The 13877-nt window shown below is 42.9% G+C and overlaps 1 protein-coding gene across 3 annotated transcripts in view; it reads right to left on the bottom strand.

The window, feature by feature from the left end:
• DGKI (diacylglycerol kinase iota) overlaps positions 1-13877 on the bottom strand; it is a 472815-nt gene that overhangs the window by 227723 nt on the left and 231215 nt on the right. The window lies entirely within an intron of this gene.

The following is a 13877-nucleotide window of genomic DNA, read 5'->3' as shown; positions in this document are numbered from 1 at the left end:
GCAACCTGAACACGGAGAACCCACAAAGAGAGAAATGAAGCATGAGAGAGGCAGGTGACCTAGAAGTGAGAGTCTGAGAGATGTCTCAGGGTAGAGGAGGAAATGCAAACTCTTCCATCATCCCCTGGGATGTTGGACTCAAAACAAGCAGCTTTCAATTTCCATTTTTCGCCAGCAAGCAGCAGTGAGATGAATGGAATAGCAAACACAATCCTCTTAATGAACAAACAATTACTTTTCCATCAAGAAAGGAAGAGATGCTTTTTGGCTGCTTCTGTCCCTAAATAATTACCAGAGAGAAGTACACAGTAACGCTCAAGGAAACGTTTTTAGCTTTCCCAAAGCTCATCTATTTCTATCTGCCGGTGAAATCTAAGCCAAACAAAATAATGCAGATCAAGGACAAAAAAAATCTTAAAACAAGGCTTTTGTAAAGTGATCCAAAGAAAACAGAAAGATGTGACGGGCAGGAAAGCTTTTAAGGCACTGGTTGACTAAGTCTTGCTTAACGTATACAGATAACTTTAAGTTAAAAAAAAAAACCAAAAACTCAATTTACACATTATTAAAAGAAGTCCCAACAGCATTTTTGCAGTCCCCATAATTCCTACCTACCTGCAGCATTTTATATACTAATGAGCATTTCCTCCTTTTTGGTCCTCTCGCCTCTCTTGGTTTCCTAAAACACATTCCAGGTCTCCTTCTCCCTCTGCAACCTCCTGCATGTGGACATGAGTCCGGGACCAGTGTCAATCCTCTGTGCTCTGCAATTCCTCCTTGAATTCTTCTCTCTTTTCCCCAACCTCCACTCTCACTTCTAGAAACGGGACCTCTTCCTTAACACCGGACTCTCCTGGATTTTGAAAAGTTTCTCCACCAATATCCCTTTCTCAACAGCTTAGGTAATAATAGAATCACTCAGGGCAGAGGAGTTCACAGAACAAGCATGAGTCTGCTCTCCTTACAAAGGCCTGCTTGGAACGTTGGTCCTTGGCTGGCATTCGGGAACTTGCACTTCAGGAGGGGTTCCACGGTTCCCAGAACAGTTAAGCGTGACTCACTGAGCCTGAACGGCTTGTACAAACAGCCTGATGTATGCTGAACACCTGCTTTCCTTCTGGGAGTCTGGAGGTTGGGTCTGTGCTAAGCAGGGTATGTGCTTATGTCACCAGCCCCCAATAAAACCCTACTCACCGAGCTTCTCATGGAACTAGGAGACAATATTTCACACGTGTTGTCACAACTCATGTTGGAAGAATCAAGCACACCCTCTGTAACCGTTAGAAGACTTCTGGAGCTTACAACTTAGTTTCCTCCAGACTTTACCCCATGTGCCTTTCCTTTTGTTGACTTTGCTTCGGAGCCTTTTGTTATAATAAATCACAGCTGTGAGTAATATACACCGACTCCTATGAGTCCTCCTAGTGAATACTGAAACTCGGATGGTCTTAAGGACACCAAACATACTCATCTCCCCACAAACAATGAGTCTTGCTATACCTCCTCCGTCAAGGAGAATATCATTTCCCCAGGAAAGGACGCACTTTTGTAAAACACACATGGACTGAATTATTAGGACAGGTTGGCGTCCATAGGTTTACTGCCGTGGCAGCCAGCCACAACCTGCACAGCCCCTGGCATCAGTTATCACTGCCTGACAGAAATAACTTCCAGGGAGGACACCGAGTCCCGTGGACCACAGGGTTAGGTAGAGAGGTCCCTTCAAAGATGAGGCACAGACTCTTCAATGTGAAGCGAAATGGCGCTAACTAGGCAGGAATGATTTCACATCAGAGTCACTTGAAAAGTCCTTCCTCTTTGCTCAAGCCACTCTTGATGGACTGAGCAAGAAAAGAGATGAATAAAACTTCTCTTCAGTGCTCTAGCTCTAGCCCTAGCGCTCTTTCCGCTGTGTACAGAAGGAAGCCAGCAGGCAAGAGCAAGCATGCTGAAGCTGGCGCAGGGCCCGAGCAGCGACTCCTGAAGACAACCTTGGCCGTGTGCTGGGACTCTCCCACCCTGGACCCCACGCCCAGCAGGCATCAAGCCCCGTTGACGTCACGTCTGGATGTCTGCTCCGTCTGCGAACTTGTCTCTCCACGGACAGTCTGTTTCCCCCTGTGTTCTTCATTCTATCCCGGGCCACGACACCAGGGAAAACGCTGCTGCTGTTGTTGTTGTTAATAGCAGCCTCAATCTTAAATACGCAAATGACTACTTCTTTCCCCGAGATTACAGAGCAAACTATTCACCCTGACATTCCGCGCCATCCATTATCTTCTCAGCCAATTTTTCTACATCAATCTCCCACTCCCAGCCATTATAAATTCCTGTCTATAGTGAGATGGGATTAATTATATTCTACAACATGCTTTATTCTTTTATGTGTCCATTGTTGCCCATTTTACCATTTCTTGCTGTTTTTTTTTTTAAAATTCCCAACCCACCATTTAGAGTGCCTACCACTATTTCATATACAGCTTCTGAATTTTACTTCCACTACAAAATCTAAAAAGAAAATGTTCCAAGATCACCTCAATTCACTGTAGTCTCTCCTCCTAACCCTACACGCCTCACCACCTGTGTCTCCCCTTGGCATCAATGAACAGCTGCCCTAAGTTGCTGTTTATTTTATGTGCACATGTATTCTCTCGCCAATGGAATTACAAGCTCTTTGAGAGAAGTGCTTCTAATATTTCTTAACAGATCTCTACAGCTTAGCATAGTTCTTTGAGCATCCTAGCCATGGCATATTTTCTGATTAATTGAACAAGAACGTCACTGCTACCACACTGTAACCCAACTACAAACTTCATGCTATCCAGACTTTAAAAACCTAACCCGAACCACCTGAAAATACGCCCCCTCACTCTGCTCTCGTCCAACCGCTCTCGACACAGCAAACGCGCTAGGCAAACCACTTAATCCTTTCCGCTTTCTCCCTTCACCTGGAAATGGTAATAAAAATACAAACCTCTCCAACGCCTCTGAGTAGTCATAAGCATCAAATGAGGCAACGCATTCGAAAAGTTCTTTATAACACAGTACACATAAGTGAAGGAGTCCATTTATTGCTGGAACCTCTTCCAACCCCTTGCCGACGAAGTCCTCCAGTGTGCCACGTGTGATTAGTTAGCAATACTCTACTCAGTGGTACAGAGTGAGAGCATCAGCCCATCCCTCTATCGATTATTGGCATCCTGACTTCAAGGAGAAATAGATACAGTCCAGCGTAGCCCCGACAGCCAGGCTGAAACTAGAAACAAATAACAAGGCCAGCCACAACTGGGGCACTGGGCACTGTGCTTACGCAGAACTGTGATGGGTCCCTTGGAAATGAGCCTGGTGTAACCAGCTCTCTGCTTTGTTTTGGATTCTCTAGTCTGGCAGAGTCACAGTAGCCATGGCTTCACGGTTACTGTCTAACATAAAGACATAAATAGAACCACACTGGAGCCTTCAGGCACCAAGTTCCTACAGACCACCTGCAATGGGGAGGTTTTGGCTGGGATCTCAGCACAGCAAAAAGAGGCAGATTCCTAATTACCCATTTTTAAATTCTGGCCCAAATCTGATATTATGGTACTGACAGACGCCCTAACTGAATTTCAACTGACTCCGGTTTTTAAGGGCTATTTTGGCTTTGTTGCCTCTTTCTCTTGTGCAATCTAGGGCATATTCCAAATAGCACTCAGTTTTACAGCCTTGGCTGAAACCAGGGAAAAGGGCTTTACTTGAAACAAACTATTGTATTGCTTACGTATTTAACTGAGGTTTGAGTGAGGGAATTTCCTGACTGTAGCCTGACTCCCTGTTTGATTTGATCCAATCCAAGAGTTGATACTGCTCTTGCCTCCAAAACTTTAACCATCACCAACAAAATAAACCTCTCCATATCCACTTGCATATCCAAGGTTCACAAAGTATTACAAAAGGCAAACCCAAGGGAATTATAAGACTAAATTAATATCTATCTTAACACAGAGAACTTCATTTTTGCTCATATACTCCCTTTCCTTTTTGAAAAATGTATATACTCTGTTACATTTTATATTTAATATCTAAAATGTTCATCCCACATTAATTAGATGCAAAGTTCATTATCTAGAAAAATTTAAAATAAAACTATTATAGCACTTTTGTAAACTTATCCAGTGGGATAAAGTGGGATAAAAATGTGGGATAAAGTGGGATAAAAATGTGGGATAAAGTGGGATAAAAATACCACAGCAATTTGATACTCACAATGTAGAAGGAACTTTTTCCAATCGGAGCCCACCTCAAACTGGTTGTGCCGTTCCCATGCAACTGCTTTTAACCAGCGGAAGCTGACCACCAGTGATGACGTTTCAGGGTTTGACCAGCTGAAGCTGGTGAGTAGCTAAGACGTTTGAGTGACCTAGGTGCAGAGCCACACCAATCAACCTAATTGAAAACTTTTTTCTAACCAACAGAAAACGACATTTGTTTGACCTTTGAGTGACCCCCATGCAAACTCACACCGACCTAATTGAAAACTTTTTTCTGACTAATAAAAAATGGCACCTGTTTTAACTCATGATCTACAGACTTACAGACTAATTCTGTCCTATCCAGAGCTCAAACTTCAATCTTTCATTAGCAAAGTCACCATGAACCGATCTCTTTCTTTGTACATGCAAATTGTTGACTTTTTCCTGTCAACAAACTATTCAGCCCAGTTTTCCACAGATAAGTGTATCCTTGCCTGGCAGTGCGAGTCACTGGATATTAGGCTAATTTTATAATATGCCTTTTCCTTGGCTTTATCACAGTGTAAAAATGGTGCCATTAATACTGTAGTTTATGCAAGATTAGGGTTCATTTACTCATAGAAAATCTCATTTACCTGTACTTCCTAAAACTTCCTATACTGATTTTACTGGTTTTAAGCTAAAATTTTTATAAACACTCAAGATTTTCAAAATGTAAACATACACTGAATTAAAATTGAATTAAAATAAACAATATCTTTATAAATTGTATTATGGTAACCAATTTTTTTTATAACTTCTGACAGTGCTGCAAATTATGTGACTCTATAGTTACTTTATTAGAATTATCATTGAAAAATCTAAATTCTTGTCCACTGGGTTTAACTATAATATACTTTATGGCATTATTTAAGAGCTCTGAAACTTTATCGATGCCCTTATTGTCCATAATATGCCCTCCGTCAAGGGTAATCACTGACTCACGCACATAGATTGACATTTTATTATTCCTCAATAGAGCCTCTGCGTCCTTCCATTCTAATGTTGGTAATTACGGTTTATTAACCCGAGCCAGTCAGTCTTATTATCCTCAGATAGTTTCTGCTTTTTCCATTAATTTATCTGACAGCCCCTGCTACAAGCTATAGGTCATAAATTGAGTCTCCTGGGGAGAGCGGTGCTGGGAAAAACAAAATTCAGGGCACAGGATTCTCAGCGTAAGTTAACACTGTTACCACAGACTTGTCAGATTGTATGAAGAGCCTAAGACGTGATGTCCAGAACATTGTCATCAGAGGCAGATGACTTCATGGAAGTCAATGGCTTAATCTTGCAATTAATGTATAATTGAAATTAAGCCTATAACAACAGCCACTGGTTTACATTTCCATTTTAGTGTTAACTATTTTAACTGTGATGTTTATATTTCATATTTTTTTAACATCTTTATTGGAGTATAACTGTTTTACAATAGTGTGTTAGTTTCTCCTTTGCAACAAAGTGAATCAGTTATACATATACATATGTTCCCATATTTCTTCCCTCTTGCGTCTCCCTCCCTCCCACCCTCCCTATCCCACCCTTCTCGGTGGTCACAAAGCACAGAGGTGATCTCCCTGTGCTATGCGGCAGCTTCCCACTAGCTATCTAATTTACATTTGGTAGTGTATATATGTCCCTGCCACTATACAAAACTTTAACTGTTGGGTTTATATCTTTGTCCTAGAATACCAAGGAAGTTCCTTACATGAAAATATTTACCTAATGACACAACCAGCTACAATTATAATAATGGTCTTCCATGAAAATTAATGTCCATCTCTGACTGCCCCGTAATTGAAAACCTTCCCAATAAAAAGTATAACTTTAACGCTGATAGTATTCACCAAGAAGGTTGTTTTTTGGAAAATTTCTTTTTAACAAAAAACTATTTTTTTTAAAGTTGATGTTACCACAGTTACCAGCTACAAATCATTACAGATATTCAGAGAAGCCATATAATCTATAATTTTGCTGACAGTATGACATTCCAGGAAATAACTGGCTGTACTCTCCACTCTGAACTGAGGAAAATGCGCTTTCACTGGTAAAACTAATTACACTTTCTTTTTGTTCAAACTTAGACTGTTTTGCTATAACAGCCCCCAGACAACTGAGAAAGAGACTTACAAAATTTGCCGAAATTACTCTGATTGTGCCCCTCCTGGCTTCATGAATTTATGTCAAAGGAATATCACCAGATAATGCATGCCTTAGAGAAAGAAAAGATTCTGCTACCTAGCAATAGTTTTGACTTCACTTGGGATTTTAATAGTCAACTGATGGGTTTTCCAGCTGTCCCTAATATAGCAACTCTAGCAGGCCTATTTCTGTGAGATTTTAATTTCTGCTTCTTCTATCACAGCAATTCTGGCATCCCTACTCCATTTAACATGAACTGTTTTTTTGGTGTTTTTCTGTTTGTTTGTTCAAGTTTCAAATGCCATCCTAGTGTTAGATCTACTCTTCCTGGTAGTATCTCAGATAACCTAATAATCTTTTCACACCAATGCACCCCGCCAGGAACGTGCAGAGGCCGCTCAGAGAGAAAAAGGAGTGCATCTCGAAAGATCTAGCTGTATGACCTAACAAATATGTACCAGCAGGAATGGGAAAGCGTGTATGGGACTGGGTCCTGAGAGTGCAGGACAAAGGGAGCAGGACTTAAAGCTGGATAAAAGAGGGTTTCTCAGTGTCGGAGCACTCATCTACAACAGAGAATTTAACACATTATCAGGAACCCCAGAAGATGGTGCTAACACTACGACAAACACTAATACTAGAATGGCGTTTGAAAACTTGAACAAAAAAACAGACCGTGTTAAGTGAAGTAGCAATGCCAGAATTGCTGTGATAGAGGAAGAAACAATCAAAATCTCACAGAAATAGGCAAGTTAGAGTTGCCGTGGCATGCCAGGGACAGCTGGAAAACCCATCAGTTGACTCTGTCCTGCAAGAGGGCCTAAAGGATATTCCACTTAACAAAACAATAAGAAACGTGCTGGTGAGAAGGGTGTCATCATCGTTGAGAAGCTGTCCTCTCCTCTGGAGGTTAAGCCTGATGGTAGGAAAACCTACAGAGTGAGCACTCTTGATACCAATTAGTATTACAAAGTTCCAAAATAATAAGGAACATGTGGCAGCACTTAACCATTAAAGCAAGGTGGATGCAATTACTGCAAGACTGAAGTTCCTGCCATGGGGGCTTGACCAAATGGTTAATACAGCACGACCTCCCAGAGGCAAGCTAGATCATCAGATAAAAGACGTATTAATCGATACAATAAAAAGAAATCAAGAATGGAGGATCAAGAAATATGAGGGCAAATGCTCCAATAAAGGGTCATGATATTTTGCCCCATTTCTGGACTAAAGGCAGTTTTCAAAGATAGAACCCAAAGGGCAAGTTCCCAGGAGAATCCTGCAACATCATAGCACGAGTCTACGGCAACATTTCCCCAGACTCTATCTAAAAGGATCTACTTGGTCCATTTACTTGGGTAGTTGTACAGTGGGGAGAAAGAAATGTCCAAATATTTTAAAGACTGTTGGACAAGAGTCCAGGTCAACATGTATACCCAAGCACAGGTGTATGAAGCAGCATCATGGTCCCCTACTAGAGTAGGGATGTATGAGGTCCAGTTTAAAAAAAGGAGTCCTGGATCAGGGATGGTTTATAGAGAGTCTATTGTCTCCACAAACCCAGCAGGGTTATTTCCCCTGGTCCCTAATTTTATAACTGAACATGCTGGGAGTTTGGCAGAACTCCAATAGTGGTTTCTTGGCCTGTTGCGTAAGTGCTGGCATAGTAAGAAAGCCCACGTGAAACACTCAACCACCCTCCCAGTCATATCTAAATCAAGACCAATGTCACATTCTCATAAGTAATAAGTATTAAATGATTAATTTTGTATGTTATGATAATGTTATTGTGTTTATTTTCAAAAATTATTATCTCTTTATGTGCCACCCTTAAAGACTAAAGGAGGCAGTGGTGGTGTTCCCCAAAATATCCCCATTTAATTCACCAGCTGGGCTCCTACAAAACCAGGTACTATAGTGGAGAATAATGCTGGACTACCACAAATGCAACCCAGTATACTCTAATTGTAGCTACTGTGTCAAATTTGGGATCTTTTGGCCTTGAGTATATGACCTATGGTCATCGATTTAGCAAATGAATTATTTTCCTTCCCTCTCTGAAAGGAGAATCAAAAACCATGTGCATTCACTTGTTAGGGTTAACAGTGTACTTTTACAGGCTTGTGCCAGAGCTTTTAACTCTTCTGAATCTTACCCAAATATAGTGCAAAGTAACCTGAACCATATGAACATTCTGAAGAATACCACTTGGTCCACCATATCAAAGGTATCATATTAAGGTGGATGAGCAAGAAGTGGCAAGCATATTGGAGGTTTTGGTGAGACAGAAGGTGGGGAGATAAGCCCTATGAAGAATCAGAGGTCCCACACATCAGTGAAGCTTCTAGGGTTTAGTGGGCCAGGGCGTGCTAGAATATCCTGCCCAATCTAAAGGACAAATTATTGCATTTCACAATTTTACCCACTAAGAATGAAGCACAGTACTCTGTAGATCTCTTTGAATTCTGAGGCAGTATATTCCACACTTAGGAATACTGCCTCAATCAGTTTACTGGATGATACTAAATGCTGCCAGCTTAGAGTAGAGCACAGAACATGAAACAACTCTGCAGTGGGTCCAGTCTGCAGTGAAAGTAGGCCCTGTCACTTGCAGCAGGCCCCATGCTATTAGAGGCATTGGGTAGGAGAAAAGATGCGCTATGAAATTTATGACAAGCACCAATAGGAGAATTACAACATAGACTCTCGGATTCTGAAATGAGGTCGTGCCATCTGTAGGAGGGATTTGTATATCTTTCAAAAAACAGCACCTGGTATGTTACTATGTTATGGTGGAGGAATACCTGAATCACCAGGTAGTCATGAGCTGGGGTCTGTAAGATCCCTAAGTCATAAGGTTGTGTGGGCCCAGCTGCAATTCATTGTTACATTTCAACGGGAACATATGGGATCTGGCACCAGCAGTACAAAAGAACACAAGTAAGACACATGAGTAGGTAGCTCAGACTCCCCATGTTATCCACTGTTATAATACTAGGCCTCTCATTCAACTCACACCTATGGAAATATGGGGATCCCTTATGACCATCTGAAAGAGAAGGAAAAAGGTGTGATAGGTTCATGGATGGGTCAACTTGGCACATGAGTCCAAGCCAAAAGTAGACTACTACTTCACTAAAGCCTACTCAGGAGTTGTCCTGAGGGACAGAAGTGAGAAGAAATCCTCCCAAGGGACATAACTTCAGGGGGAGCAGCTGGTCCCCCACTTTCTGTGAAAAGATAAGTAGCCTGATATAAGAATATATAATGACTTACAGGTAGTGTTGAATGACTTGGCTAGTTGCTCAGGGGCCTGGAAGGAAAGAGGAGATCAGGCTAAGAGGCACATGGAGGAACATGAAGTGAAGATCACTGTACTGCACATTAATGCCCACCAGAGAGCACTCACGGTATAAGAACTAAAAACTTAGATATAACAACTCAGACCCCACGCGTTGTCATGAGCTATCCATAGCACTATGGGCTCAGAAGCGGAGTAGCCGTGATGGCAGTGATGAATGCTACGGCTGGGTCCGGCAGCATGGGCTTCTACTACCACCACTGCCACTATCACTGCTGACTGTCTAGCCTGCCAGCAAAAGATACCAAAGCTGAACACTCAATATGGCACCAACCCGGAATGGGAACCACCAGATGCTTGGTGGCAAAGTGATTCCACTAAACACTCCTTCCACTCTGGAAGTGGAAGCAAGTCACCTCGACCGGAATCGACACATACTGTAGGTATGGGTTTACCTTTTCCTCCTGCAGGGCCTCAGTCAGCGCTACTAAGCAAGGGCTTACAGAGTGTTTGACCCACCAACACAGGATATTATACAACACCTTCAGACCAAAGAATACATTTTTGTATTCTTGAAATGGAGGTCCAGGAGTGGGCATATGGCCATGAGATACATAAGTCCTACCACATCCCACACCACCAAGAAGCTACAGGCCTGACAGAGAGACGGAAAGGTCTTTTGAAGATGTGACATGGGCTTCAGCTTTTTGTTTGTTTGTTTGTTTTTGCGGTACGTGGGCCTCTTACTGCTGTGGCCTCTCCCGTTGCGGAGCACAGGCTCCGGACGCGCAGGCCCAGCGGCCATGGCTCATGGGCCCAGCCGCTCCGTGGCATGTGGGATCTTCCCGGACCGGGGCACGAACCCGTGTCCCCTGCATCGGCAGGCGGACTCTCAACCGCTGTGCCACCAGGGAAGCCCTGGGCTTCAGCTTTGAGAGGGTATCCTATGAGCACCATCCTCTAGTCTCAGTATATTGACCAAACTCATGATCATTTAATGGTGCTGTGTTTCCATGGTAAAATACATGGGTGCAGAGACCAAGGAGTGAGAGGAGGAGGAGCCCTGCCTACTATCACTCCCACTGGCCCACTAGGGGAATTTGTGCTTCCTTTCTCCACAACTCTGGGCTCTGAGAGTCTGAATACCAGATGGGGAATATCTCCACCATGGATAACAGGAGGACCTTAAACCTTAAACTACCACTGCACCAAGTTACTTTGGCATCTTTGTGCCAAGAGACTAGCAGGCACAGGAAGGAGTCACCGTCTTGATCCTGATCGTTAGGTGGGGGATAGTTATTTGACAATGGAGGCAGTAAGAAAATATCTGGCACCCAGATTACCCACTGGGGCATCCTTTCTAATTCTTTGAAAACTTTTGATGGTCAACAGACAAGTGCAACAGCCAAGACCAGGGGATCAGACTGCGTAGGGTAAGGGTCTTGGTCACTCCACCAAGTAGGTCACTGCTAGAGACTGAATGCTTGTGTCCCCTCAAGATGCGTATGTTGAAACCTAATCCCCAATGGGTTGGTATGTGGAGGTGGGGTCTTTAGAGGGTGATTAGGTCATGAGAGTGGAGCCCTCATGACGGGATTAGTGTCCTTATAAAATAGACTCCCTTTTACCATGTGAGAACTCAGCGAGAAGATGATCATCTATGAAAAAGAAGTAAGCTCTCACCAGAAACCGAATCTGCCAGCCTCTCAACTTTGGACTCCTAGCCTCCAGACTGAGAAATAAGATTCTGTTGCTTTTAGGCTACACAATCTAGGGTATTCTGTCACAAGAGCCCAAACAGATGATCACCTGGACAAGAAGAGTTAATTGAGCGTGAGGTGACTACAGAAAGAGTGGTTGAGGAAGGAGATGACGAACATCAGTTGCAGACTTAAGACCAGCTGCCAGAGAGAGGGCTGCGGTGTATCCCACTAACCTTCCTCTTAAATGTTTCCCCAGGAAGTAAGACCAACCAGAATCCCGGAGGAACTTTTCCGAACATGTATTTTATGAAGCAAGTGACTCTGAGAAGCACAAGGGACGGACTGTAGTAGGTGCTGATGTTCCACGCAGAACATTCTGCTGCGGGCCTGAGGCGCTCAGCTCATTCTCCCAGTTGATAGGAGCGTTGGAGGCTGATGGCTTTCCAAGGAGTCACCTTTCCATCCTTAAGCATTGCCCTAAGCCTAAAAGAGTCACCTTGGCCAAGGACAGCCCACATCCAATGACTGGTCAAGGCAGGGCAACTCTGAGGGGCTGTTCCAGATCCTTATGGGATTGGCTGAGGCCTTTGCTGGAGCTGCACCGCAGTTCAACTCCTCCTTCTGCACAATCCTCGCGCCTTCACTTGCGAAGCCTTTTCTGAAGAAAGAGCATTAGGGACCAGAGTGACTAGAGCATCACATTAGCTGTAACTACTAGGACACCGGCCAGGCCAAAGACTAGGGAAGCAGTGGCAGTAGCAAAACGTCTCTACGGGTGAGAACTGAGTGACTTAACCACCTGGAGACCACAGGGAACACTCTGCTTCCGAGCCCTCAGCCCCTATCCCCCCTTTTTGTAAACCACTTTGAAGTATGAATGACATACAAAAAAGCTGTACATATTTAATGTGTACAACTTGATGAGTTTGGAAACAAGTATACACCTGTGAAACCATCATCACAATCTATGCCGTAAACATATCCATCACCTTCAAAAGTTTCCTCCTGCCCTCCTTGGTTACTATTACCTTTTGTGATAAGAACAGTTAATATAATATCTACCCTCTTAGAAACATTTCAAGTATTCAATATAGTATTTTTAACTACAAGCACTATGCTGTAGATCTCAAAGACTCATTCATCTTGCAGAACTGAAACTTTATACCCTTTGTACCTCTCCATTTCCCCTTCCCCAGGTGAATCGGGAAGACATTATGCTCAGTAAAATAAGCCAGACACAGGAAGACAAATACTACATCATGTATGATACCACTTATATGAGGAATCTAACAGAGTCAAATGCATAGAAGCAGGGAATAGAATGGTAGCTTCACTTATATCCTTCCTTGATACTCATCCAAGGACAGAAAGAAAAGCCAGGCTTCCAGCAGCTATGTGGGTACAGGCTCCAGGGAGAGGCTAGATTTCTTTGGACTTGTATTACCCACTTTACATTCTCAACAATCCTCCTGAGGCTAATGGCATCTGGACAAACATACAGACAGGCGAATAACCAAACCTGCCTAACTAGTGAATGGATCCTCACCCTTGAACTTCCTTTCCTTGTTCCTAACTGCGCAGCCTCTTGAGAGCTGACCTCCAGGGCTCACACATTTTTAAACCAGTAGAGAATGGTGCTTCTTTACTGAAGGAAACATCCCCCAAAGCTCCAGGTCAGTACTTTCCATTATCTTTAGACTCTCTAATCCCCTTCACTGTTCATCCATATCTCAACCACACCCCCATGGAATGTCTTAAATCATTCGTGCCATTTTTGCAATACAAAAATGCCATTAAGGGTACTTCCTTTAGATGGGTAGATTTCAATTATTGCACAAGTTCATTTTAAATTCATTTTTAACAATATTCATTACAATAAAGAGTAGTTTTGACATTTTCCCATTTAATTAGTGCTACCTGCAATTTAATTTACTTTAATTATATATGAAAGTACATATAATTTATAGATAATTCATAATTATGTGGCATGTTTGGTTAGGAAATTGGAAGACATCAGAAATGTAGACCAAAGTTAGACTATGTGTTGTTGTGTTAAAAACTGCTTTCATGATTTGATGTTTGAAATTTAAAACTTTTAAGTTTAAAAAAATTAGCTCGTTTATTTTTTATATAACTTTTATATATGTTTCCAAATGAAGAAATAAAAGATAAAATTTCAAGTTGCAATTGACGAGCATAGTTCCACAATTGCCATACTGCTGGGTTTGGATGGTTCCTTTAAAAATAAAAGGTCAGGGGCTTCCCTGGTGGCGCAGTGGTTGCGCGTCCGCCTGCCGATGCAGAGGAACCGGGTTCGCGCCCCGGTCTGGGAGGATCCCGCATGCCGCGCAGCGGCTGGGCCCGTGAGCCATGGCCGCTGGGCCTGCGCGTCCGGAGCCTGTGCTCCGCAACGGGAGAGGCCGCAGCGGAGGGAGGCCCGCATACCACACACAAAAAAAA

The sequence above is a fragment of the Physeter macrocephalus genome, chromosome 5 (assembly GCF_002837175.3).
Source record: "Physeter macrocephalus isolate SW-GA chromosome 5, ASM283717v5, whole genome shotgun sequence".
Lineage (NCBI taxonomy): Eukaryota > Metazoa > Chordata > Mammalia > Artiodactyla > Physeteridae > Physeter > Physeter macrocephalus.
This window is presented reverse-complemented; position numbering and strand designations above follow the sequence as displayed.